At 43.2% G+C, this 27,930-nt stretch overlaps 2 protein-coding genes across 5 annotated transcripts in view; one reads left to right on the top strand and one right to left on the bottom strand.

Annotated features, from left to right (window-relative positions):
* The window catches only part of ATXN1 (ataxin 1), a 350,922-nt gene extending 337,833 nt beyond the window's left edge, over positions 1–13,089 (bottom strand). For all 4 annotated transcript variants that reach the window (XM_064507009.1, XM_064507008.1, XM_064507007.1 and 1 more), the window contains exon 1: positions 12,944–13,089. The gene's annotated coding sequence lies outside the window, so the exon portion shown is untranslated. The remainder of the gene's footprint in view (positions 1–12,943) is intronic.
* The window catches only part of STMND1 (stathmin domain containing 1), a 72,371-nt gene that overhangs the window by 29,653 nt on the left and 14,788 nt on the right, over positions 1–27,930 (top strand).

The raw sequence follows: 27,930 nt of genomic DNA on the forward strand, positions 1-27,930 counted from the left end.
TAGCAGCTTCCTGATGTAATTCTTGAGGGACTCTGTCTTGAGCTGACATATTCTAATGATGACACCTGTGCTCAGGCACTCTAGAACCTTTTAGGTGGTACCTTTTCAGCAGTACATAACCTTAGTTCTGTTGCATTTTGACAGATCCACAAATTAAGTACCATTAAAAGCCAGTAATTCAATGCAGTGATTAGCAGAAGTCCAAGCTGTCTCAGTAGGGCTAGCATTTTCTTTTTGATGCATCTCCATTGAAGACCAAGTGTTTTTTTGTGGAAAATTCCCAGGGAACTCTCAATCCCCAGCTGAGATGAATGAGGCTAGTCATTACATACATGTCACTATCTGGTAGCACTCAACCAGCATCCTCAAATTTGCCTTCAAAGCTGCAAATGCTAGGAACCACCTGTTATTCATTTATTTACCTTTAAATGAGGGCTAACATTCTGCAGTAAGAGATGAATGGCCTAGAACAAACCTACCAACACCATTGCTAAAGCCACGGTGGTTAGCCTATGGACATGAAAAATGCCAACTTTGTTAGTAAGACCTGACTTGCCAGAAACTAGCTTCCCAGGTACCCTACCTGGTCTAATAGAAGATAACAGAACCAAAAATCTTCTGACTTCTAACAGAAAGTGAATGACAGGTGCAAAGAAGGAGGAATATTTAAGCAGAATATCAAAACAGAGGGGTAAGAACAGAGACAGAAGGGTAGGACAGTGTTAATAGATCCCATCTAGGACTTTGCAAGAAGAAGGTCATACACTGTTCTGCATTAGCAGAAACACCACAGTCTCATTAGTAAAAAGGCTAAGGAAAGTTTGGCTCAGAACAAATGTGGTGAATTAGGTAACAGAAAACGACTCTTTGGCCTTAATATGGAAAGGAGGAAATGCTGACTGAAAAAGCCTTCTTTGGTTAGACAAACTCTAACTTTGTTTAGAAACCCAGCTAAAGAAGCATTTGGGTCTCAGTTTAACACTGCCACTGTGGGTAGCCCCATTTGTTTATATTGCCTTGAGCCTTCCAGCATCCCCTTTGCACAAATCATCTGGCCTTCAAACTCTCGGGTTCTGTCCTCTCTTCAACCATGGTTTGCTGGCTCCTTCACAAAGCTCTAGGCCTATTATATTTCAGCTTACTTGCCATACAGCCTAACAAGCTATTTCAATAGCTTCCTCACACTTGAGAGTTACTGAGCTTTTAATGCTTCCTCACCCTTACTTACAAGAGACTGTTATTGGAAAACCTAATACATTCAATATGACAGGGCAAGGTTTACAAATCTAGTGGTCTGGTTTCTATTGACATTTAAAAACAATGTTAGTGACAAAAATGTAATTATTTCTAAATGATAGAAACAAGGAGCCAGCCGTACTGAATGAACTTTTTTTGAACTTCTATTCATTTCACTTCAGATTCTGGCAGAGGTTTTTGATGGTTTCTATTTTATCCTAACCAGTTTATCCATGTTCCAGACTTTATATGTTCTGTGGCTGTAAAGCTTTTCTGTGGAATTCACTCATTGCCACAGAATTGTGCTGGAGAAACCCAGCATGCCTCTAAAAAATAAGTGATTGTCTTGCTCTCACATGTACAGATAAAATTGAGAACATGCACCGAGCATATGCTGACAGAGTTCTCTCTCCATCATTTTCAGGCTGCTCTAAATTGTAATTCTGAAAGGTGTGAATTATCCCATTTATCTCAGCTGGGGCTGGAAGGATTTCCCTGTTCCAGTCTGTAGAATCTGCTGATTTTTACTGTGACATGGAAATTCAGCATTTTTGCTACTGAATTCTCTGGTTTCTTGCAGTCTAATACTTTGTTCTCTTTCTCCCAGTTCTGCTAGAACCCACCTATAGCTACCTCCTCTTCTCCAGTTCCAATGGGAACAAACTGAAATACAAGAAATTCTATCTGAACGTAAGAAAAAACTTTTTTACTATGAACCTGGTCAAACACCGAAACAGGCTGCTCAGAGAAGCTGTGGAGTTTCTGTCCTTGGGGGCATTCAGAAGCTGACTGGACACAATCTCGGGCAATCTGCTCTAGTTGCTCCTGCTTTGAGAAGCAAGGTGGGACTAGATGATCTCTAGAGGTTCCTGCCAACCTCAACTACTGTGTGATTCTGCAAATTTCTCCACAGAGGGAGATGTCCACTGTATTGTAGCATTTCTGTTTCTTGCACAGTTCCATGGTCCCCTCCAGCAAGCACCTGGGGACCTATCAAGCAGGTAGAGGTCAGGTCCACAGATGTCAGTCTGACACACTACCCTACTGCAGATGGAAAATGATACAGCAGCTAAGCCCTATGAAAGCACTAAAAATTCTCTCCTCTCTATAAGGAAGAGTGCTAAGAATTAATCAGATCTCTCTGGGTAGGAGTCAGAAGACTGCCTGATGATTACCTGCTATCTCTACAGCCTGAAAGAGCTCACAGAGAAGAATAAAGCTAAAGGAACAAAGATGAGTTTTGGTGCAGGATGACTCTTAACACAAAAAGATTAGAGAAGGCTTGGAGATGCGGGAGCAGTGTAACAATGACGTAAGGCACCCCTTTCCCACCTTCACTCCATGCCACCCATCCACACCTCATTTGTTTTACCACCATTATGTTTTGTCTTAAACTCGGATGGTATTCATGTTGGATAGATTTAGCCATCTAAAATTTAGAAGCCTAGTATCAGCTATTTGTCCAGACTCCCCTTGCAACGAATACAAAGAGGAAGACATCTCATAAGAACCAGACCTCATCTCCCAGGGTAAGTATCTGAGACAAATTAAATAAATACAGTTCCAGAGAAGTTTTTTCTTTCTCACTGATATTAAAGGAAACCTAGACATGTAACTTCCACGTACTGAAAGTTAGTTAAGAAGCATTCCTTAGAATTCTTTAGGACAGCACCTCCTATAATGGAGACTAACCCTTTCAGTGTTTCCCCATGCTGTTGTGGTACAAATGAGCACAGCGTTGCAAATTTAGATATCTGTCCGATAGAATGTTTTTAAGCTACTACACAACACTAGTCATCTAGACTAAAACAATGCAAACTGAAAAGCATATTAACAATTAAACATTTTAGTCCATCTAAGAAGAGCCCAGACAATGTTCTGGTATCTTCTGTTGGTTGCAGCTGACAAAATGAGAGCAAAGGTTGGTCATTTCCTGTTGTTGTCTAAGAATAAGCAGGTAGGGATCAGAAGGTATTTTAGAGCCGCCCGCACAAGCTTCACAGTGGACCAGACAAAATTCAAGATATGCTTCATTAACAACCGAAAGCAAACTGGAAAAAAATTCTTCAAAACCATTAAGAAATGAAAACTACCTATGAGATACCATGACAGTAGAAGTTCCAAAATTGATTAAAACATGAAAGTTGCTGGAAGATTAAAACACCGATAGAAGTCAGAAATCTTTTGGCCTAGTTTTGTCTCTGACACTGACTTTCATATCCATTTGTCTTTGTTCCCACATCTGTAATCTAGATTACAGTTACATCTCTAACATTTATCTCACAAGTATGTAGAAAGGCTTGAATGTTTTTTGAAACAGGAGAAGAGGCTAGAGAAATACAATTATAATAAACGTGTGCACTTGGGTGATGATGAATAGCATCTCCAAATAGTACTGCAGAATCAAGAAGGTCAGTCTACAGGCATAGGCCTGTATAGCTGGAACTAAAGCTACACTCCCACAAGCTAATTGCTTTATGGACCTAAAACCTCTGTTTTCAGCCTTTGAAGGACAGCAGTGTGCACAGATTCATTGCAGTACTGTGCTATTAATCAATGCTTAAATACAACACAAAACTGGTGTCCAGATTTCAGACAGATGCAACTTCTCCCACCTAAACCAATCAAATAATCTGCTTAATCGATAACAGATCCAATAATTTGTTTGATCAGTAGAAACAAAGTTCCACAAGTAACTAACTCGGAGAGGAATAAAGTGCAAGAGCACCAAAATGCCCATAAACACTCAGAACATAGCACAGCTAGGAGATCAGACTTAAAGGACATAGCCTCATTGAGAAGTTCTGTAATGTGGGTAAAGCAATGGTAGAAAACACTGAAACTGAGGCAAGGAAAGACAAATCACTGCAGGATTAAGGTGCATTCTCAATAGTTTAAACCTCTTTTGTACATAAAAATAAGGTAATTTAGTTTCCATAACAAAACACTGCAATATAAACCACTAGGTAAAGGTGTCCTTAAACTAGACGGGAAGACTCATTTCCTTGCAAGTTTTGTTCAAGTATGAAGCTATCAGTAGTATTCATATTACGGGATGACACTAGGAATTTTGCCCCATTTATAATGGACTGACATGTTTCCACTATCCATGAAAAGCTGGTGTAGTCAGGCTATAGGAAATACAAGAAAGTTACTGGAATTAGTGAGGGTGTATGTGTTTCTGAGTTTCTAGGAAGGCTGAAGCATGAGAATTTCACAGATGTGGGGACTTTTTGATAGCATTCCAGTTGAAACAAACTTGTAACAAATCCTGTGGAGAGATTCATTCAACGGGATGAGCTAACCAAGAAAGCAGTCATTTTTGGCTAGTTGCATCGATATTAGCAGCAGCTGTGAACTCAGTAAACAGTTCTGTTTTCTGGTTGTCAAAGAGCTGCTAAAGCAGATGTGAAACTCGTCAAAAATAGGTCACAAACACAGAACATGCAAGGGAACGCACCAATATCAGAGTGGCCTGAAAATGAGTAATGCTGGAATATCTCAGTAGTGTTCATAACACCAAGCTGTACCTAATACACAACTGCATCCAACAAGAGACCGCTTTCATGTGATTCATATGATAGGACCTTCCCTGTACTGCACTGTCTGTGTGAACAAGCGTGTGGTGCTTGCAGCAGCTGAAGCGTCAGACAGAAGAAAAGGTACTAAATTGCACCGTGCTTTCCTTTGCACTAGATTTTCATTCCCGTCTTTCTTCTCAAACACTGTAATTATCCCAGACTGAGATATTGCACAGAGCCAAACACAGAATTTGGTATGGTTTAGTTCACCTTTGCGACTACAAACAGACTACAAGTTCGCCCTGTCCAAGAGGCTGCCCTCCAGTGCTAGCCATTCCTCCATGCATGGCAGTCTTGGCCAATACAGCGATTACAGCTTTTTTTTTTCCTCAGCCCACATGATCTAATTACTCACAGTCCTCCCATCTGGATATTTAGGTGGATCTACTTTTAGGGTTCTTGCAATACTTAAAATACTTCACCTCCTTTATTAGCAGGTACATAATTGAACACGATTTAGCTTTAAAGGGTGCAGGCTAAGGAAAATAGAAAACACGGAAGTTGAAACAAGGAAAGACAAATCACTGCAGGATTAAGGTACATTCCCAATAGTATAACCCTCTTTTGCATACTAAAATTATGTTAAAAATAAGGTAAATCAGTTTCCTGTGGCTACAGCAGGACTAGTTGAGGAACCTACAAAACCCCAAAGCCTCCGTGGCTGGCCTTCACAGGGCAGGTGTGAGACTGTCTTTGGCCAAATGCCTTCGACAAGCTGAGTCTAAGTCCCATAGCCTGAAGCAGAAGCAGGCTCAAACACTTCTCAAGTCAGCCAGGCACAGGGTGAGGAGGGACGCTCTCCCTAGGCTGGTTGCTTCCACTTCCCTTAGAAGAGCAGGTTTTCAGATCTAGTGACGTTGTACCACAGAGCACTGAGGAAAAGAAGGGATTAGCCAGACCAAAAAAACACATATGTTGCTGGTTGGTATGTGTCAAATGTTTAACTGTAAGAAAACAAGTCTTCAGTAAGTATTCAGCAGCTATCCCCCTTCACTTGAGTAGCAGCAGCTCAAAATGTATGGTGTTTAGCGCAGAAATGGTGAAGAAGAGAGTTCACATTACTGATGTCTCAAACCAGAAACCAGGCTTCCAGCACTTGTTTTCTCTGCAAGCGAGAAAGAGCACGCAAACTCCCACCCAGCTTAAATCCTGTGTTGCTTACGCTCAGCTGGCAGCTTCTGCTGCAGCACGTGTATGTTCATTCTAGCTGGATTTCTTACAGCACTGAACCTAGGGTAAAACATGGTAGCTGGTGATTACTATGCTTAAATGACTATGCCTCAAGGCTTTTCTTCCTTCTTTTTATTAAGTCAGGGGGCTTTTGTTATTGCTTGTGTTATTGCTACCTAAACAGCAACTCAAAACTACTCATTTTTCCTGTAGCCACATGTGTGAATTGTGGGGGCACAGGCATGATGCTGCACTAGGCCCTGCTGAGCAGGGCTTTTAGAAAAGGAGGATGCAGAGGGGGGGATAGAAAGACGTGACTTTTCTGTGTGGACATAAAAGGACTGTTTGTTTCTTTCGAAGGGAACAAGGCTACGCACTCGCACCGGTTTCTTGGCCAGAACGTTCCCTCCCCACCTCACCAGGCGGCACATTAAATGCTTTTGGCTGCTGCTCTTTGACTGCTGGGGGTGCTCTCTGACGCGAAGCAGTAGGGATAGGAGCAGATTTAAACTTTTGCTGACGAACTAAGGATAAATTTTGGAAACAGAGATATCAGTGAGATATAGGAGATACAGGTTGCAGCTCATGCGTAAGCTCTCAGTGTCAGAAACAGAGCAACAAACATTTTTGCCAGATAAATATAATGCAGACAAATTAGAGGTAAATATTTCAGAGAACTTGGCAGAAGTTCATTTTAGGCAAGGCTTTCCAAATGCTTCAGATTCACAGGACAAAGATGAAAATGCTGATCTTCACAGTTTGAACTTGTCTACTTGGTCTACTGTTCCTTTTTGGCCTGAACAGACCTCATGTATATGAATTCTGAGTTAATCCAGCAAGACCAAATAAATCCCAATGCAAATCCCTCGGCATTGTCAGTTCTCCAGGTTTGGCTCAGAACTTGGGGCTTTTGACATCTGAACTCTGGTTTCGCAAGTTGCTTTGACATGTGTTTGGGCTGGACCCAAAATGAATTCCACAGACTCCTTCCCTAGACTTTAATCGACTTCAGTGATAGAGAAATCCTTCCTCAGAGATAACTCAGCAATTGTTAGTCATCACATCCTCAGTTACAGTCAGACACTGAGTTACCTTTTGTACTGTAAAATGTGTTGATAGATTGTTTCAACTGGTGTTTACCCCAAATTTCCACTAGTTGCAGTGTGTTTTGAAAATTTTAAATGGCTTACTTCAACTTGCCTGCAATGATCTCTGTACATCTGGTGGGAAGCATAGGGAAGTGAATGATTAATCACATTCTTCCTAGTAATTTAGAAGTATTGATGAATGCCAGGAAATGTTGTAATGAGTACTGAAGAAAAGGCAATATATTGGAAACCTGACTGTTGCTTTCAAAAAAGCATCAAAGAAATTAAGTCTGTTAATCAGACCTTACCATTTAAAATACACATATATATACACATTTAAAGCATTGTCCATATGCACATGCAAAAATCATAAGCTGAGCACACACACCTGTACCACTTAATCATCCATCATCACAACAACCCCAGCAGCTTTACCTCAAAATTGGTAATGAATGTAGACATAAAGCACAGTCAAACGATTTGTCTTCAAAATACACCTTTCAGCCTCTTATTTGCTAAGCAGAACTGTCCTTCAAATGCTGACTTTGTGAAGTAAACAGAAATATAATTTCTGCTCTTCCTTGTCTTCTTGTAATACAGGGCTGCGTAAGGCACAGCCTTTATTCTGTGATGTGTTTCACAGCATGTTTTGGACAGATCAGAGGGGAAATCTGCACCTTTACACTTTGGAAAACACATGCCACACATTTCATTAATTTATTTTGAAAAACTTATACACTGTTAATTACATACACACGAAAACTGTGAATTAAGGTTGAGGATTCTCTCTAAAACAACTCAAAGAGCTTTTCTTGCTCTGTTCACACTATATGTGACATTATAGCAATTACTGAGTTTGCTTAGTTTTCAGCTCTGTAACTCAAGTAATATAAATGAAGGCACTGAGGCAACAAGTATTCTCACACAGTATATACCCTTACAGTATAGACATCTGCATACAAAATGGACAGATAGAAGAAGTCAGGGGAGCCTGCCTCTGGAGTGCCTTTCATGCCCTTCTCTGCCTACAGAAAGGAGAGTGACTGTATCATACATGGTAATTCCACTGTAGAGTTTAGGTGAGATGAATTTCAACCCCTTATTTCTACAATTGGTTGGCTTAATGGCTGTACAAAGGCTCATGTCCAACATGGATTACAAATTTCCATCCACTTGGACAGACTGAGTTTTTGTGCACATGTTCTAGGGAGCTTTTTCTTCTTGAATGCTGAAAACTCAGTAGAAGACCGCTGGTGTGACAAGCTCTGATATCTGTGGCCTGGTATGGGCATAAAATATAAAAAACAGAGACACAGCAAAACCATTCTGGAAGACAAATAGTTGCCTCTTTTATTTAAAGCTTCCATCAGAACACTTAGATACCGACAAAAATTTCTCCACAATTCTGGCCAAAAAAAGAAGAAAGAAAAAGAATGCAACAGGAGGGACAATTATCACTATTATTCTAATTCCAAAATGCCCATAATTGGTGTAATCTCATTAAAATATTCATGCTTGTAAAGAAAAGTTTAGCACAGTCCACTTCACTGGCTGCTAAACTGAAGCCTACTATATTTAAAGCCTAAACATGAATCTGAGGGATGATGAGACTCCTATAGGACTCACCTTTGGAGCAGAATGCCAAAGGACCATATAACTACAGCTGCTGGAAGGGAGATTTACCTTCAGCTTGAGATATTTGTATCTGACCTGTGTAGGCAGTCACACAGTGAGTCAGTGTTTAATAGGGCTAAGTATACAATGGGCAACCAGTACATCTGCTGTCATTTCAGAAATGGAAAACAGAAAAGGATTAAAAAAATGTTTCTAACCAAAGATACAAGTTTACACTAACTGCAGTCACAGCTGTAAATTAAGAAATTGTTCAGAGTTCTGTCAAATACGTTCTCATGTCACATCTCATGTAGGTACTAAAATCCTGCAGAAACAAAGTTAAAAAACATATAATGTAAAAGCCATCAGGTCCCATATCAAGACCAGAGCCAGAAGACTGAGGATTTTGAGAAAGGAGGAGTACATCACACAGATTAAAACAAAAACAAAAGCAAAACTGAGATGCTTCAAAAATACTGCCAGCAAGCATCCTATTCAGCCTCTAGCACCACTTTTCATTCTCTTCACAGGTGAATGCTCCCTCGTTCAAAATAAAAACATTCACAGATTGTTCACACCTATTACAATTGCTTAGAGAAAGTGTTACTGATGAAAAGAGAGAAAAATGAGTGGTTACAATACTAGCTGGAGAAGTCCCTGCTCTTCTACACATGGCCTGTATAACTCGAGCAGTCTCTTTGCTTCACTTTCACACACGTAATCTTCACTTTCACACACACAAGCATGCACACACACACAGGTTATGTCTTTCTGGCCCCTCTTGATTACTTTTTAAGACCTTTTTGTTGAGAAACATGATCATGCAAAAAGTGAGCCTGATATTACGAGGAAATAGTTCTATTTGGGAGCTACTGTAGAAGAGAAACTACCAAGCACAGACCGGTGGGACACACGCAGCTAGTCAGGAGCCGGCCCACAGTTGGACCTCAACCCTAACCTGCAGTCCTTGCTCCACTTCGAGCCTACAAGGATCCATCTCAGGCAGGCTTTGAAGGGCCTCAACTGCTACTAAAAGCCTCTGCTTTAACTGGCACCCAGTAACATGTTCATTGGCCACACAGAGGAGCCCAGCCCTGTGTCCCCATCCTTCCCACCCATCTTTGCAGTAACGCTGCCTAGGCCTCCAGGCTAACAGCGTGGCTGAGAAGAAGGAGGGCACGACAGAAACTTGAGAACGAGCAGAGTCTGTAGCAGCACGGGGAAGGAAAAATCATGGAAAAGAAACACCTTGTCCATCTTCTCCTCCTTGCTTTCCTTCGAATCCCAAGCATCTCTCCCGCAACATGAAGGTCACGGCCAAGCTCCAGAGGACAGGAAAGAGAACAGAGCGGTAAGAGAAAGCTAACAACCACCAGGAAATACACAAACGTTTACAGCAATTGCTGTGTCCTTTCCTCCCCGCTCTTCCCCTGAACAGTATTGTTGCTCTGAAGTGGTACCTTCACACTGCAAGTCCTGTCCTTTTTTCTCTAGATTAAGCACAGAAAATTCCCGCTGCAAAGGAGAATGTTCCAGACAACACTGTCAGAATAAAATCAAAAGAGTAATAGCATGCTATTTCCCAGGTGCAACATCTGCATTTGCTAAAATAAATTACTAAGCTCCAGAATAAAGCACAAGGTAAAAGTTGTTACACTGTGAGAATGTAATAGGCAGAGGTGTAGCTACTTTGAAAGTCTACACAAAAGCCTAAGATTTTTAAGCTGCAGATAAAATTAAAGATGAAATGTTGTGCCTGGTGGGTTATACAGCAATATGCCAGCAGGAAAAAGAAATAACAATCCAAATGGCTAGGATGCTAAAAACATCAACACAGGGCTTAGCATGTGGCAAGAATACAAGCAGAAAAAAATTCCCGGAAAGATGTATATAGATACATCAAAACTAATTTAGAGGAAAATTTCTTAGTTCTGTGTATGAATAGCTAGCGACGCCTCATCTGCAGTCTGAAGGGGGTCTCTGGTCCTCTTACTAAAGAAAGATGGTCACAGGTGCTACCTATGCCCTCTAGGGTAAGACCTAGCCCAAGCCTATGGTAGCCATCCTGCAACCCCACTTGGCGCACCAGACCCATGGTGGCAGAGGTGGCAGAAGCAGCATAAAATGCCACTAGAGAAACCATGGGGGATCCACAGCTGTGATACATGTTCACGTTCCTGTGTGGTCTCTTAAGTGTATGTGGAGAGAAAGGAGCTGTGTGTGTCGTTTTGTACTGTGAACACTGCAATACTCTCACAGCCACATAACCATGAAGAAAAAACAAAACAATTGTGCATTGAGAGGACAGCCCAGAAAGCACGTCTTCAGTTGTCCCACAAAACATTTAAATCAGCCAGGAGCTGTAGGTTGAGCTTCTTACTGTCCTCCTATCTCCTCGTTTCCTCTGGTTTCAGCAGCAGCCTATTTCAGGTGTCCTTTCATATTGCACACCCTTAAGGGCTCTCCAAGAACCAAAAGGCGCTGCCTGAGCTGAAGGGAGCAGCTAGCAAGTGAGGTCCAGCTCCCCATGCAGAGCACTGCATGACAGCCAGGAGCAGGAGGAACTGAGAAGTGGCAAATGATCACTTGTAGAGTCCAGCCTCCCCTTCACAGCACTGGTGGGTCATAAATTTGCAGACTGGCTGTTGTGTCCAAAAAGATCAGCAGTGACTCATCAGAGCATCCTAAAGGCCAATTATAACCCAGCTACTGTCCCTACCACTGCCCCTGCATGAGGCAAGGCAGACCTTCGAAGCACCAACCCAACATCCACTGACCCCAGGCAAGGGAACTTCCACTCACAGCATAGGGATGTTTCTGTTTCATGAGGGATGCATAAATCAGTCCTCACGTACCAAATGAGGGGGCTATAAGCAGCATTTTGAATGCTCAGCCTGGACACTGGGGGGGAGGGGTAAAATATGATACAACATATCCACTGAAAGCAGGGACTAATTTTGCTTACAAGAGCAGTGAACTCCAAATACAAGCTTCACATAAAAATTCCACACTGCTGTAAGCTTTGCTGTGAGGAACCTTTCTGAAAATTATTATTGACGCTGAAGGAAAGAAAAAATCAGAATTTCCTTTCTAACATGCTAGAGACTAATTGGACAGAGACAGCTTTGTTCAAGCCTTAAGCAACACTTTACAGCACATGAGGGATGTAGATTCGCTTTAATTTTATTAGGATAGTTACTTGAAATAAGGTGACTGAGGAAGAGGTTTTATCTAGGGATAAAAGCTCTGCTATTTTTTCTCCAATTTAAAATGCTGCTGTAAGGATGCCAGCCTGACAGGACTAAGCTATAATAAATGTAGAAACGCTCCCGGTGATTTCATAAGCATGTGCTGCAGGCGTTCAAAGTAGATGTAATCACTACGTGCAGTGCGAGCAACCAGGTGGTACTGGGGTCCACTCTGGTGCAGCCAACTTCAAGAAAGAGGTAGATGCATCAGAGGGAATACAGAAAGGAGAAATAAGGCTGTGAAAAGGCCTGGAAAACATTAATGAAAAAGAAAGGTAAAAGCAATTGTTTAGTCTGAGAAGGAGAGAACGGAGAAGAGACAATAACAGGCTTCCAATGGGAAAGAGGTTTTTACAAGGAAAGACTTTACACGACCATTTTTTTTATGCATCTAATTCATGTCCCATCTTGAACATAATTTGCAGTACAGAGAATGTGGTAAAATATGACGGGGAAACCTTTCTAACTACAAGCACAGTAGAAGAGCGGAAGGGGTCACGGTATTCTGGTCCTTTGAGAGCTTTACGAACACGTTGGAAACCCATTCCGCAGGGACGGTCGCCTGCGGGGCGGCTGCGGGAGCAGGCGGCTCCCCGCAGGGTTCTCCGGCCGTGCCTGTGGGTGCCGCTCCGCAACTCGCAGAGGCGTCGAGCCGGCAGTTACCATCCGGGTCCTCGTTTCCACTATTTAGCGAGCCGGCCGCGGCCCCGCCGCAGCGCACGCGCAGCTCCGGCTGCCGCTGTCGGACGCGGCCCCGCCGCGAGGAAGCCGCTGCGCTCGTCCTGCCCCTCCGCCGCGACGCGGCCTCCACGCGGGCGCGGGGCCGCCGGCGCTGGGCGCCTCCCGCCGCCCCGATCGCGGGGGGCGGCGCGGGGCCAGGCGCGGCCACGGGCGCCGGCGCGGAGGGGGTCGTGCACAGCGCCGGGCGTGCCGCTGGCGCCGGAACAGCCGCCGAGTCGAACAGCGCTAAGACAAACAAGTGAAATTAAAATAAAATAAAAGTTACCTTTCCCCGGAGTTGGCGGCCGCAGGCGCTCCCCGGGGCGGGCGCTCCCGCGGCGCAGGGCTCCCCCAGCACCGCGCCGCGCCGCGCCGCGCCGGGCGGCAGCGCCCCCCGCCTCCGGCTCCGCCGCAGCCCGCGGGGGCAGCGCGCCCCCTGGCGGCGACGCCGACGCACCGCCCGCGCCCGGCAGGGGCCCGGGCCCGGCCCGCGGCGCAGCCTTGGCCTCAGGGAGGGCCGAAAAACGCGCGCAGGGGTTGACTGGCTAAAAACAGACAAAATGGGTCGCCTCTCGTTAGCAAAACAAAACCCAAGCAACGAGCACAAGCAGAAAACGAGCCTGCCGCACCGCAACAGGCGGGGAGGGCGGGCGAGGAGAAAATGACTCAACTACCCCCCTCCCCAAAAGACCACAGAGCGGGAGGCGAGACCCGCTTGTGGGTGAGGGGCTGGTGTCCCCCGAGCCCACCCTGCAAGGACGAGCACGGGGGCCAGCAAGCTGCGAATTAAAGCAGGGCCAGCTGAGAAGCAGCAGCACAGGAACTGTTACTTGGGAAAGGTGCTCAGGAGCGATGCATGGAGCAAGGCTGCGTGGGCATGTTCACCCGGTTGGGGAAGCTGTGATTAAGTCCTTTTTTGGGGCTGCACCGACAGGACTTTGCTGTTCTGCACCTCCACTGGGACCTGGAGCCAAAGGCTCACTGGGAAAGCTTGAGACTAAGACACACAGCAGTTTCCCTCCTCACCAGCTAGCCCTCCACAGGCAATGCCTCACCTGCCTTTCCTTTTCTGTTAGGAAGCAACAATTCAGTTCTTCATCCCCCATTCCCGAAACCCCTGAAATGATGTTTTTCAGGCCATAAGCGTATCCTGCTACCATAAGGTTTTAATATAACAAAGTATTACAGGATGTTATAGTCAACTGGGACCTGTTGCTATAAAGTGATTTTGACAATATCAAAACACTAGGAAAGTCATGTAATTTGAAGTTAAAAACAGATAAATAGTCAAAGTGAACATTTCAGTCTTAATTTGCAACTCAAATGTATATCCTCTGATCACTGAAATTCAGCTTGGGCTGATTTGAAACAGTGATGGGGTTTCTTTGGGGATGGGGTTTGGGTTTTGTTTTTTTTTGTTGTTGTTTTTTTTTTTTTTGATGTTTTGGACCAGGCCTGCACTCAGCTCCCTCGAAGGCAAATGAAGCAACAATCAAAACAAAAAAACAGTAGCAATCTCAGCTTGGGTCTTTCCTCCTTTTTCCAAGTAATTAATTACTGCAACATAGCACTTCAAGTTCCTTAATCATAATTAGCACAGGACTACTTAAAGCACAGACCCTCCTGATGCCACCCTATACTTCTGTGAAGCCAAACAGTGTGCAATTGCCAAATCCCCCCGTTAGAGCTCAGCAGAACAGGCAAGGTCTGAGCCATCAGGTGCTCGTTTCTGCTCTAGAAACATACCCACATCTATGATTTTCTGCTCAACAAGACGTATCATGGCTTGTTTTCTCCATTGAGACTTATAACCTACGGCATGAACTGCCTGCCTAGGCATGTGCAAGTGGAGGTTTGGTCAGTTTGGTGCTGAAGGTGTTTTTTTCCTCCCCCTGTTGTGTTGCCTGCTGGTTTGTAATCTTGCAGCTAGTTATTTTCAATTAATGACTCCTGTGGGGCTTGAGGCATGAGGCTACCAATAAAATTTGAACATTATCATCATCCCATTATGTCAGAGAGTATAGCTTTCCCACAATTTAATTGAGCTATTTAAACAAGCACAAATTTGGAGAATGTTTATCCTCAGGTTACTCTAGAGATGGCTTTGTGATACCAACTTAATAAAACATATTCAAAGAGAACAGAATAAAACAATTCAAAAAGTTCTATTGATTTCCAAATTCCAGCCCGCAGGGGGTCACTTAGCTGAGAAAAGAGCTTGTTACCAGCCCCATATGGAAAGAAAGAAACACAAAATTCAAGCTATTCTGACTGCCAGAGTAGACTGCAAAAATAAGTTTCTGCATCCTGTTCTGCCAGGATCTTTGTCTAACCAGGCCTTGTTTCCCCTCACCATTCTTCCTCCCACTGGTCTGAGAGTCAAGGCAACATCTCAGAAGTATCTGACAGTGCTGTGTATTTATTTATTCCTTTTAGGAAGAGGACAGATTCTTGGAACCAATTCATGTTTCTGGTTTGGTTTAATTCTTCTAATTAAAAAAAAGTATTTTTTGAAGGTCATGATCATGTCGGGCAAACCTGTTTAGGCAACATTTATGTAACATGCTCTAAAGGAATACAGGATCTGCTTCTCCCTATAAGAAGGGTTACTTGAGAACTGGGGAGTCTACTTACAGCTGCTAGGTAGGAAGTTTCATACTGTAGCTCATGCCTTCAGCACTAAAGTTGCAACCCCCATTTTGCAGAGTTCGCTTCTTACAAACACTTTGCAACACCTCATCTCCTGTTGTCGAGATCTTCCCAAAGAAGGCACATTTGAGAATCTACCTACAAACAACTTTAAAATTCCAGTTTGATTTTACCTATTGAAGAATACCTGCATCCATTTCCCAACTCTGATTTAATTTGCATGTGTTCTCCTGAGTGCTGCCCACATGCCTACCATAGTAAGTAGTCCTTCCTAAGTGCAGAACCAGCCAAAGGTAGCTGGTTGTATACAAACTGATTTGGGCAAGAAGATATGCCCTCCATTTTGGAGGTCACTATAGGTGTCTGAACTAACTCTGAAGAAAACTCAAAAGTGGTAAGAAACAAAGACAAGAAAAGACATCCAGATGTTTTATTGCATAATCTGGGTCTGAGATCAGTTTTGGAACCCTTAACAAAACCTGGGAGTTTACTTGCTTTCACTAGCATTTGTCCACAAAGAAATAAATTGTAAATATGGAGTGGCCATCATAGCTCTGAGAAAAGCTGTACTTAAGCAACTGGGAGATCTCTAGAAGGATCAGCATCACTGCTGGGTGCTTAAAGAAGTTGAACTGTCTCTTTGGGGAAAAGCTAGACCTGCGGCCTGATCAGCCTCAGGAAATTAAACAGCACAAGGGTACAATATATGCTACAAATAATAGCTTGACTGTTGTCCAGCAGGAGAAACTCCATCAGGCCCTTTGATGATAAGAAACAATTGCTAATATGTGACTCACCAATGGATTTCCTTTTACTAACCAAAGGCAAGTCCCACAGACACTGGTTTGACATGGAGAAGGTACAGCTGTCTCAGCACTGAATGCCAGAGACCCTACAGCTATATAGGCCAGAGATACTATAGCATTCCTTCATCTTCAGGTTTTCAACATATGAGAAAACTCCAATCACATAGCTCAGCGGTTTTCAACTCTTTACACTTTGCAGATCTCTGAGCAATTTCTAAGGGAGGTGCTGACTCCTGCTTAGAAGATTTACGTGCCATGACAAGAGTTTTGCTTTTCTTATTTATATTTAGCAGATCCCTCAAAACTCACCCCAGACCCTTAGAAGTCCATGGACCAGAAGTTATACTCATATCTGGAAAAGTATATGCTTCACAGCCTGGAAAGCCTGGTACAACTGGGCAAGTAGCTAGTGTCAGTCTTTGGGCTTTTTTTAGTGATACTTATAGCTTAACTGAGTCCCTTTTTTTTATGAGCTGCCCTGGTGACCAAATGACAAGCATTTAGAGATGTCAAGTATCTGCTCAGCTCTTCCCCATCATCTATATCAAGCTGGCATGGTGCCCTACAGAAAGCACTAAACCTATGTTGTTTTGCATCCTTTGCTAGCAATAGATTGTCAGTCAGTGCAGAATACACCCCAAGTATGCTAATGTGATCTTCATAGATGATGCTCAGTGGGTGTTGTACTATGATTCTATAAGTGGATCCTGGTGATGTCATAGATGTTAATTATTCATTTATATTTGAATTAATACATGAATATTTATGCCCGCATGTCTGAATATGAAATGCAGACAGATTTATATAATACTTACACCAGTACACACTGCTTTGAGAGGTGTAAACAGATAATTGATTGAAATAATTCATTTAAAACTTACGTACATCTCCTAGGCAGGCTGTTCATACTCACTTAAGGACCATGCTATGTAAGAAGCAATTATTCGCACTGAAGTGCATACCTTTATTATTCTAGCTGGAATCCAGTCTGTGATCGTCTTCACCCCGGTCCCAAACAGAACCCCTTCGTTCCCCTGCTCCACATGCACATGCACCTGCACCTGCTGAGCCTTTTTTTGAACTCTCTATTGCAGGGACTCTTGTAACAAGGGACTGGGTACCAAGGAGTTGACAGACAAACCACACACATTGTTCTGCACAATATACAACAGCAGCTGTCTTTATTCCAGACTCATGGCATAATTTCTGGGAATGAATTAAAATAAAGACTGCCCATGAATATCAAATAATGTGAATTGTCACTGTTTTCCTTAAGTTACAAGATATTTGTGGGAAGCATATGTCATAAGTAGCAACAATTCAAGCAGAAAAAAAGTGATTCTACTGCTGTAACAATTCATTTCCAGTCTTGAAGTCCTGTTCATAATAATCATTGCCTTAAAGACTGGATACTAATTGGATATCTCTGAATGCCTGTCTCTGCAGTCTCCTACTTTCCTTTGTCCTCTTATCAGAGCATCATTACCTTTCCAGGTACTCGTGCACCCATGTGCTTTCCATCTGAGCAGCTTGCAGCACTGTTCTCATGAACAGGACAGATAGGCACAACGTCTTTCTCTTTCCTTCTATTAAGGCACATTACTCAGCAATATCCTTTGGTTGAAGACAGCAGCCCTTCATCCAGATACTGATTTATGTCAAATCTGACTAATAGTCCAGTAATGCTTCTTCCTTGAAAGGTTCCTTAAAAAGTTCTTGTCCTTAAAAAGTTCATACCTCAGCTCCTACCTGTTCAGCAGAGTTACACCAAAATGCAAATTCTATTTAGGAACTGAATGTGTTCTTTATGCAGATTTGGAGCCAGGGTCTTCTTGTAGGAAAAGAAAGCTACTCTTCCCAAAGGCAAGGCAGTTCCTGGACAACATGCTGGAACAGAGGCTTCACACCCACATGCTCCCCACATACACAGCTTTGCTGGGAGATCAGAAAAATGCCCTGAGAAATACCCCTGACAACCCATGAAGTAATGAGTCACATTTCCTAAAGCAGACAGTGAAACACTGCCAACTTTTTTTGTCATCTTAAGTATTTGTGGATGAAATCATTTTGAGTTGGACAAGCAAACTACATTTGCACATTTACTAATTACCCAGCTAATTTGTACCCTGTTCACAAACAAAAGCAGATCTCTCTGACTACAGGAATCTCTCTCATGCACTTACAGATGAATACACACACACAATCATAACCCTGCTCTTTCAGGTCCACAAATACAAACTCTATCACTTCAGCTAAAGAAAGATCCCTTAAATCCTGCCCCCAGCACCAGCAGATACTTCGCTGCCCTGAGGAACTCCTCCAGGCACCCCAGTTTCTCCATTTAGAACCTGGTTCCTGAAGATTTGCCAGTACACACTGCAGCTACACAGTGCCCCCCATTTGGCGAATGCTGATATGGTAAAACTGATAAAGGATCTAAGCAAAGTCCACTAAATGCCAAGGGTCTAGCCTGTATTGTAACTGCTTCAGGTATGGTCCCCGCAGCTGCATGCCTAGGGTAGAAGACTGGGGTGATGCTCAGCTGTCAGGTCTGTGCATGTGTCCTAGTCACAAAGGCATAAGATCCAGACATATTCTAACCCTCCTGTACACTCACATTTGGTTTCCATGGGTAGACAACTCTGGTGCACAGGTGGGAAAGAAGCCATGCTTGTCCCAGTTGCAGGGCAAGCCCCAGAGCACATCTTCTCTACAGCCTAGAAATAGATTTACGAAGGCCACAGACTTGGCATTCAATAAGATGTATGGTCACCACATTTGCTTCCTATTGTCTGGGGTCTCTAAAATGCTGCAATTGTCCTTGAAAATACTGTGACCAGGAGCATGGAAAGTGCTGAATAAGGAATACAGTGCAACTGTAAATGCAGAGATGTTCCCAGGGCCGGGACGGATGGGAAGGGACACTTCCTACATGTGAAACAAAAAGCAGCATGAGTTGGGAACAGAGCAGTGAAGAAAGTTTTGAGAGATCAGGGGAATTTTCTGTTTGAACAAGAGGAGACAAAGGCAGCCCAGAGCTATGTGAAGCTTGGAAGAAACAAGTTAGGAAGAGGGCTGTTTTCTCACTTCTCTCCTCCGTAACCCCTCCTAATCCCTAAACCAACAGAAGCCCTGGAGCAGCTAAGAAAAAAATCTGCTGTTTAGCATCATATAGAATTGTGGTCATTTATTTTTCTCATTTTAATTTTGCTTTTGATTCTATAATTAAGCATTTCTATGCTACAATCACAATGTTTTCATTTTAAGTGTGACCAGTCTTAAGAGAAACTCAAGCAAGCAGTGCACCTAAACAGCATGGTGTTATGGACAGCCTCTTTGGGGGTCTAAGGGCACTCAGCCATACTCCCCACCTCACTGGCAGTGTCACCTGCCTAGATAGAGATGGACTTTGCTGGTTGTTAACCAACACCCCATTCTCCCCCAAACCCTCAAGCAGGAGTGAAACAGTTCCCAGCCTCCTACCATCTCAGGTACCTTCCCTGACATCTAATTTTCAAAAAGAGAACAAAAGCTAACCCTGTCCTCCTCTGAGTAAGGAATGGGGTATGATACGTACATATTTAACACCTTGTTTAAAATCAGATTCTTACGCCAGTATTTACGCCAGTAAATGCTGTTAATGACGTTTGTGTCAGAGCACCAGCACCACGGGTCACTTCCTCTGTACCCTGGAAGAGAGCAGCTACAAGGGAAACATTTGCCCCCAGCTTTTAGACGAGTAGCCTGTCTCTGTGCTATCAGTCTGCTCCAAAGCTTCAAGATAACGATGGAGAGAAAAAACCTCCAAGACTCTCCCACGCTAATTTTAATAGGCAGTGAGCTAGCTGATAGGCTGTCCTTTTTGTACCAGAAAAGATTAACCAGAATCTGCAGTAGCACAGACAAGGACATGCATGTGTTCTGCTGCCTATTAATAGGACTTCCACTTAACAAAAACACAACCCAAACAGCCAGCTGTGAACAAGTAGACCACAGTCTAGGCAGCAATTGAAAAGAACAGTTGTTTGCTGAATAAATCCATGCAACCTACTCATGCTTTAATTGGCAAATGATGTACAGATTAATGTTTGATGAGAGACGATATTATTAACATGATCTCTGAAAAGTCAGAAGCAGTGAAACATGCTGAGCAAGACAAAGCATTTTGAACTGGACATTCACAGTGTGGCTGTGAGCAGGGCTTTCCAGAAGTGAGCATTTTTCCCCTTTCCACTGGCAGCTTTGGAAAGAACAGCAAGGACTGATAAATAGTGAAGAGGGGAATTAATGCCTTGGAGCTTAATTTTGGCCTTGGAAAACGTGGGTTTGAGCTCTATCTCTGCCACAGATTTGCTATATGATTAGTTGCCCAACTATGTTCTAGAGAGGTAGCAGTTCCCCACATATGGGGGTATTTCAGGGTTGAATGTATTAAAGACAGAACAAGTCAAACTATTTTCCTAGCCCCAGATATGGTCCTTGCAGAACAGACTTGAGTCAGGGAGTGGGAGTGCACAGAGAATTTTGTGCTATGCACCTTCAGCAGGCAGGATGTTCTCTGAGGGTAGGTGCTGTTCTCACTAGGAATGGGCATGAAGAGAGTTAAATTCTCACTGGACAAAAGAAAAGAAGAAGCAACAGATAATTGCCACACCACCCTTAAAAGCTCCAACTAAGCTGAGTCTGCCAGATGTAAAGGACCAGCCCCAAGAAAAGCACACTGCAGGTACACTGCAATGAAGAAAGTTTGATTTGGTAATGAAAAGGCCACTGCTTCTGGAAAACACACTATTTCTGCTTTGTGCAGACCACCATTAGGTCATGGCCAATGGTCCAATGCCTTTGTGCCATTCTAAGTGCCATGCGTTGATCTGATTATTTGGAAGTCAGAACAGATTTCACAAGACCAGCCTAATTCGATTTCCCAATCCAGAAACTTTCTGTCAGAGAAACATCTGAACTGACTTAAGGCAGATTTCACTGAACATTCAGTCCAAAAGGCTAAGCAGGCTTACCCTCACACAGCATGGCTGCCAAACACCTTACATGATGTGGCCCCTCTGATCCCAAAAGACAACCATTCTGCCGAGACCATGCTGTGTTCTTGTGCCAAACCTTGTGATAAATGAGTGGTTGAAAGCTGCTGACTTTAATTCAATTTGTCCATGGTTAAACTGAGATTGAAAGTGCTCTTTGATCTAGTTTGGATTGTCCATTCTTGTTCATGCCATGATGTCCGCACCTCTGGTAGACAAGTAGGGTTTTATGCGTTTGAACCACGTCTTCAACTATACAGCAGAGGTCCTACATGGCATGAAACAACAGCTTCGAGAACAGAATACTTATGCAAATGAAAATAAAGGACATAATCTTCCCCACTTATATATATTTTTTAAACTAGGGTGAGTGAAAGGAAGGAAAGAAGATGAAAGATCATCTTTACAGCACAGTAATTAAATTGATCCCAGTCTCAGACTAGTCATAGACTGCAACAACTTCCCTAGCTTCAGCAGCAAGACCCCCCTTTGTGTAAACGAAAGCAAAATTATGCTCAGAATTTGGAAACAGTAGCTATTCCAGAAACAAACAAAAAACTGCATCCATGTCCAGAACACCCCAACAAGAAGCTTAAAACTCACTTAAGCAAGCACTGCTGAATTTAGTTGTGCTCCATTCAAATTCTGTCACCCTTCCTTGTTCACCTCACTGTCAGTCAGAGATTACTGCTCCTATAACAGGAGTGGCAAAATGTCATTTTAGTATGTAGAATGTGTTAGTTGTTCTAGTACATAATCTTCACAGGCAGCTTAAGGCGAGATACTGGCTGTATGCAAGAACGTGATGCTTTAAAAGACCATAGTGAAATCTGCCAGACCTTCCCTGTCAGAGCCCTTAGAGAAAACTACTAATGCCACACTTTGGAAATTATTCTAGCACTATTATTTTAAAGGCTATTGTAAACTTCATGAAGGACAGAGAAAGCTAACGTTCTCACCACCCAGCTAAGACACCTCTGACTGAGCACAGCTGAGAAGGAATTATGCTGTAAAGGTTTGCAAAGAATGACAAACAGCATTAAAAGCTAGAAATTCCTTTCAGAGGAAGCTAAATATAAGTCAATATATCTGAGAAGGAGAGCATGGGGGCAGGGGAGGTAATTGATGGTTGAAGGCCAGAGGCCACTTTTTACCCCTCCTGGCTGTGAGTTCTCTCACCTAGTAACTGTTTTTAACATCTAAAAATATTTCTTCTCTCTCCCTCAGTGCTCCAGAGTGCATGTCAGATACCCATCAGTTCTGGAATAGGCACAGCATGAAATGAAATACTTTGAGAAGCTGACATTATATCAATAAGCCGTATGTTTTTCTGTAATGGCCACAATGGGAGTCCCTTGTAAACAACAGGAGAAATTATCATGGATGTTTAAAAGGCTGAACATTTGCTTAATCTACTCCAAAGAGAAACATTACTAATACCACTGTGCTGGTCACATATGAAACTATATGCAGGATTAGAGATCTATGATGACAGGTACACAAACCAAATCACAATCCCAAATGGATCTGAAATTCATTTGTTGTCTTCCTTCATAGCAACCCAAGCTCCAGGACTCGTAAAATGACTGAATGATTTTATCAATGTGTTATTCATAGCGTGATTACAACTGCAGGCCCCTGTTCATATGATCACAATGAACATTTTGCCCTCTCAGTACCACCTTACATTGTTATAAATGCACCAGGACAAACGTAAAACCTTGCAGGAATGTTTTAATAAAGTCATAAAGGTCTGGATGCTCACAAGTTTTTAAACTGTATTGAAATCCATCACTATTAATCATATTTCCATGTGCATTTTTCAGTTTTCTTGAAGTAAACCATCAAAACCTGGTAATCTGCCATAACACTTTGCTTTTACAATAACTCTAGCACTTCTGCTAATCAGGCAAACGCACAGATTCTTGTTGATTTAGACAGTTCCACAGAGTTTACATTTTACATACCTATTTTCTGATGACTGCTGAAATAATGTCCTTTGGAAACTACCTCACTGATTTCCATGAATCCTCCTCCTCAACAACAGCAGGCTTTTGGTCACAGAACTTCTTCTGTGTAAAAATGAAGCTAGATTGGGGTGGGGAAAAACACAAACGTACACTACGAAATAGAAAGCATAAAAAACCTCCGCCAAACATCAACCACACCAGTTTTAAAAGTGAGCAATTAAAACACAGGAGGCAAGATTGTGACTGTGTGTTTACATTTTGCTTTTTTTCATTTAAAGCAGTAACAGACTGTTCTGTCGCACTCACATGGCTCTTCACCAGTTACACTTGCAAAACCCAAAGTCATTTGAAGAGGGAAATCTGCAGAGCAGCTGTCACCAGAAGAGTAAATGCGATGGTCCTGTTATCATTGCCCAAGCAAAACGCTGACTTAGAAACTCCAGCAACCCGGCAAGGCTCATCAGAGGCTCTGTGAACCCACAGCAATACTGCAAACTTTCATTGTAGGATTTCACTTCTGGTTGATCATGCAAGTCAGAAAAGCATGAGAATATAATTATTTCTTAGGAACGCAGAATAAATCTCATGCATACGTAGAAGGTGGTGCCCAGTCTAAGAATCACTTAAATCTTCAGAAACAGGGTTTGAATGGGAGTTAAGTGAGAAGCAAGTCTTTTGCTGTCCCTTTACACAGGGGACATTTTCAGTCCTGACACAGGAATAACGGTGTGCCCACTGTTCTGGGCACACAACAGAGACAGCCCAGGCTCCGTTCTGTAGTGCATATTTCGAAAGCTGGCATTTCAAGTGTTTACAGTTCCAGGACATAGCTTAAAGTGGTCTTCTCCGATGCAATTTTTTTGTTGTGGTTTTTTGGACTCTTTCCCAGAAGAGCTTTGCTGGCTTCTTTCAAACAAACATGAAGCTGCGTCCATGCTCATCTGCCTGTAGTGGTTTGTCACCTGATGCTTCCTTAGTAAACTGAAAAAAGGCTATCTGTGAAGTGAGCTGAGAGACAGCATCATCTTGTGCTTTTCTGTGTAATGTTGCAGCATGCTACCAAAAATAGCTGCTGCCTTCCACTCCACGGATGGAGGTTTCCTAAGAACAAGACATTTCTGTACTCTGTGTACACACAATACACAGCATACAGGTATACAGCATACACTCACCTGTTCGAATGTAAAATGAACAGCCTCATAATATTTTTCCAACCTGAAAGTTACCCCCCAGCCACGCAGCTGGTATGTCCCTAGTAAACATTCATCAGCTTTTTTTTTTTTTTTTTTTTTTAATTAAGTGGTTGTATTTTAACTCCTGGGTTTTTTTTCTTCTGTCTTCATGACTGCTGATGCAACTTCATGCTTCTGCTAATCTTTTTTGAAATGAACAAGAGTGAAGAATGTTTCAGGAGTCCTTCTGGAACCTCTTCGCTTCTATTCAAACAAAACATATATTAAAAAAAATTTCTGATCTCGGCTTTCCCATATAAATCTGGACTATTCTCCATTCAGACTGAAAAATGGAATCAACTCATTTCTGAACAGCTTGTGCATTAGGACTGAAAATGGTCTCTGCAGGAAGGAATAGCAGACGACCTCAGGAATGGAGTTTGTATAACAGTGAAGAAAGAAGAAAGATTTAACTGATTCTTAGACTGTACATACATGTGAAATTTGTTCCCACATACATTTTACAAGAATGTCTGAAACTCTTAGCAGGCCAATATTCAATTCTACCAAGGCTTATGCAAACATAAAGAAAGTCGTAGCCTACGTCCCACAATAAAACAAGACAAAAGATGAAACAGGACTCGTTCTGGGCAAGGAGCAGGACTGACAAAGTATGAATGTCCTCATTCAGAGGAAGGGAAGAGGGGGCAGAAGCTGAAGGGAATAGAGACCCAGTAGAAGAAAGGGACCCACTGAATAAAGACATTGAAGAAGTGATGCCAAAAGGTTCAAATATGAATAAATGACTTATGAACCAGTTATCGATAAGAGAGACTGCGAATCTGAAGGATGTTACTGCTGAGTAGAGCAGCAAAGCTCTGGCGCAGCTTCTTTAGTAGAAGCTGTGACACCTTTGCACTGAACAGCTTTTTAAATGGTGTTTGGTCTCTGTGCAAAAGGACATTTAAGATGTGTTGCTCACAATAATGATGGGCTGGGCTTGGCAACCCAGTGAGCCCCTTCCTGCCCCGTGCTCCTAAAAGAGCCAGGAGACAAGTGGTGCTGGTTCCTCCTCATTGCATGGCTCTGCCAGTCTCTCTCCCAGTGGAACAGAAATCGCACTAGGAGCAAGCAATTCCCCACATCATCTCTACTGCCTGCTAAGGGAGCATGAGAGGCCAGTGCTTTGTGTTTTGCCTACTCGAATTCAGGAAAACAGTGTTCGAAGAGCTTTGCCCAGCAGGGCCTGCATTCTGTGAACAGCAGCAGAGGTCTAATTAACAGCACAGACTTCATCTCAGCAAACTGTTTAAAGAAAAAAAAGGAAAAAAAAGAAAGAATCACACATGAGTGCTCCAAGTTTAATCCATAAGGCAAAGAGACAGAACACAGACTCTGACAAGGCAGTCCCTGGAAAGCAGCTCTGCTATATACTCCATCTCTCATTCCAGGAGCATCCAAAGTCCAATGTGTAGTAGCTCTATATGCAGATAAGCTGAAAGGAGAATGTCATTTCAAACACCCATGAGGAAAGTTCAAATCTTCAGTCTAATTAACTTCACAGATCTCCCCTACCTCTAGCACAGGAAAGTCACATTACAGTCAGGAAGAAGCTCTCTGCCTTTCTGTGAGACATCTAGAATTCATACAATGTCATTTCTTCTAAGCTCTTCCTTAAGGCCCTAAAGCCATAGCCAAGAACAAGCAAAGATGCTGGCTGTGCAAGGCTTGAAGGCTGCCCACCCTCCTAAGCCAGTTCAGAGTCAGCTAAGTCAGTGCTTTATCAGGACAGCTGTCTTCCAGGAGCAGAGATGTGCTGTTCCACAGAAAGGAGATCTATCATTGCTTCACAACAGAGCAAGACTGATACCTGGTATATTCCCAGCCTGTTCTGGCGATTAGAAGTGCACGGGACCATAGGCCTGTTTCATCTCCTGTGGGGTAACTTGCCCCTGACTGCAGTCTTACCCCAGAGGTGAGCACAAGCACAAAGTGGGACTGTCTGCACATCCTCCACTAACACTGCATCTCATGTAGGTTATTCCCAGGGGTTGAGAGATGGCCTAGAGGTCCTGATTTATGCATACTCTTCCTTACACACTCACACATGCATCACCTTGTGCTGAAAGCTTTGGTTTGCCAGTACAAAGTTTAGCTATCCAGTACAAGGATATACAGTTCCAAGTTCAAATTTGAGCATGGATCAAAAACTGTCTGAACTGCAAGGCTCAGACGGTTGTGATCAGCAGCACAAAGACTCTCTAGAGGCCAGCCGCTAGCATGTCCCTCAGGGGTTGATACTGGGTCCAAAACTGCTTAACGTATTCATTAATGACCTGGATGATGGGGCAAAGTCCATCTTCAGCAAGTTTGGAAATGACACAAAACTGGCAGGAGTGGCTGACACACCAGAGGGCTGTGCTGCTATTCAGAGGGACCTCAGCTGGCTGGAGAAATGGGCTAACAGGAACCTCATGAAGTTCAACACAGGGAAATGCCAAGTCCTGCCCCTGGCAGGGGGAATAAATCCCTGCACCTGGACAGGCTGGGTCCAACCAGCTGGAGAGCAGCTCTGCAGAAAAGAACCTGGGGGGTCCTGGTGGATACCAAGTTGAACATGGGCCAGCAATGTGTCTTCATGGCAAATATGGCCAACAGTCTCCCAGGCTGCACTAGGCAGAGCTTTGCCAGCAGGTCAAGGGAGATGATCCTCCCCCTCTACTCAGCCCTGGTGAGACACATCTGGAGTGCTTGGTCCAGGGCTGGGCTCCCGAGTACAGGACAGACATGGACATACTAGAGCAAGTCCAGCAAAGGGCCACAAAGATGATTAAGGGACTGAAGCATCTTATTTGCTCATTTGAAGGGAGGCTGAGAAAGCTGAGACTGTTCAGCCTGGAGAAAAGAAGGCTCAGGGGACATCAATGTTTACAAATTTATAAGTTTATAAATATCTGAAAATATTGATAAAGAAGACAGAGCCAGACTCTCCTCTGTGGTGCTCAGTGACAGGATGAGAGACAATGGGCGCAAACTGAAACACAGGAAATTATGCTTGAATATAAGAAAATATTTCTTCGCTGTGATTGTGGTTAAACACTGGAACAGGTTGTCAAGAGAGTTGTGGAGTCTCTGTCCTTGGAGATACTCAAAAGCCGACTGGACTCCTGGGCAGCCTGCTGTAGTTGCGCTGCCTGAGTAAGATGGTTGGGCCACACAACCTCCAGAGGTCTCTTCCAACCTCAACTATTCTGTGATTCTGTAAAACAGTTTAGGGCAGTCTTATCATCAGCAACTAGTGTCCGTCCCCCTTCTCCAGAGGGCCAGTCTGAATTCAAAAGAGCACTGTGCTGGTTTGAACACCGTAGTAAGAGAAAAACATATTAGCACAGCCTGCTCTCCACTAATAAATAGCACAGTACCTGAATCTTCTAGGAATGGTGATTAGTATAATTAACTCACTCTTAGTGGAAAGAAAAGACTGAGTTTTGTCTAAAATTATCATTTCCTACTTGTCTGCCTCTCCCTAAACTGCCATGTCTCCATGAGAAACTTGCAGCCTCGAAGAGAGACTTTAAGCACCCCTACTCAATACAAATTCAAGTGGGGGATTCAGTGCTATTCAGCTCAATAGCATTCA

Source organism: Dromaius novaehollandiae, chromosome 2 (assembly GCF_036370855.1).
Source record: "Dromaius novaehollandiae isolate bDroNov1 chromosome 2, bDroNov1.hap1, whole genome shotgun sequence".
Taxonomy (NCBI): domain Eukaryota; kingdom Metazoa; phylum Chordata; class Aves; order Casuariiformes; family Dromaiidae; genus Dromaius; species Dromaius novaehollandiae.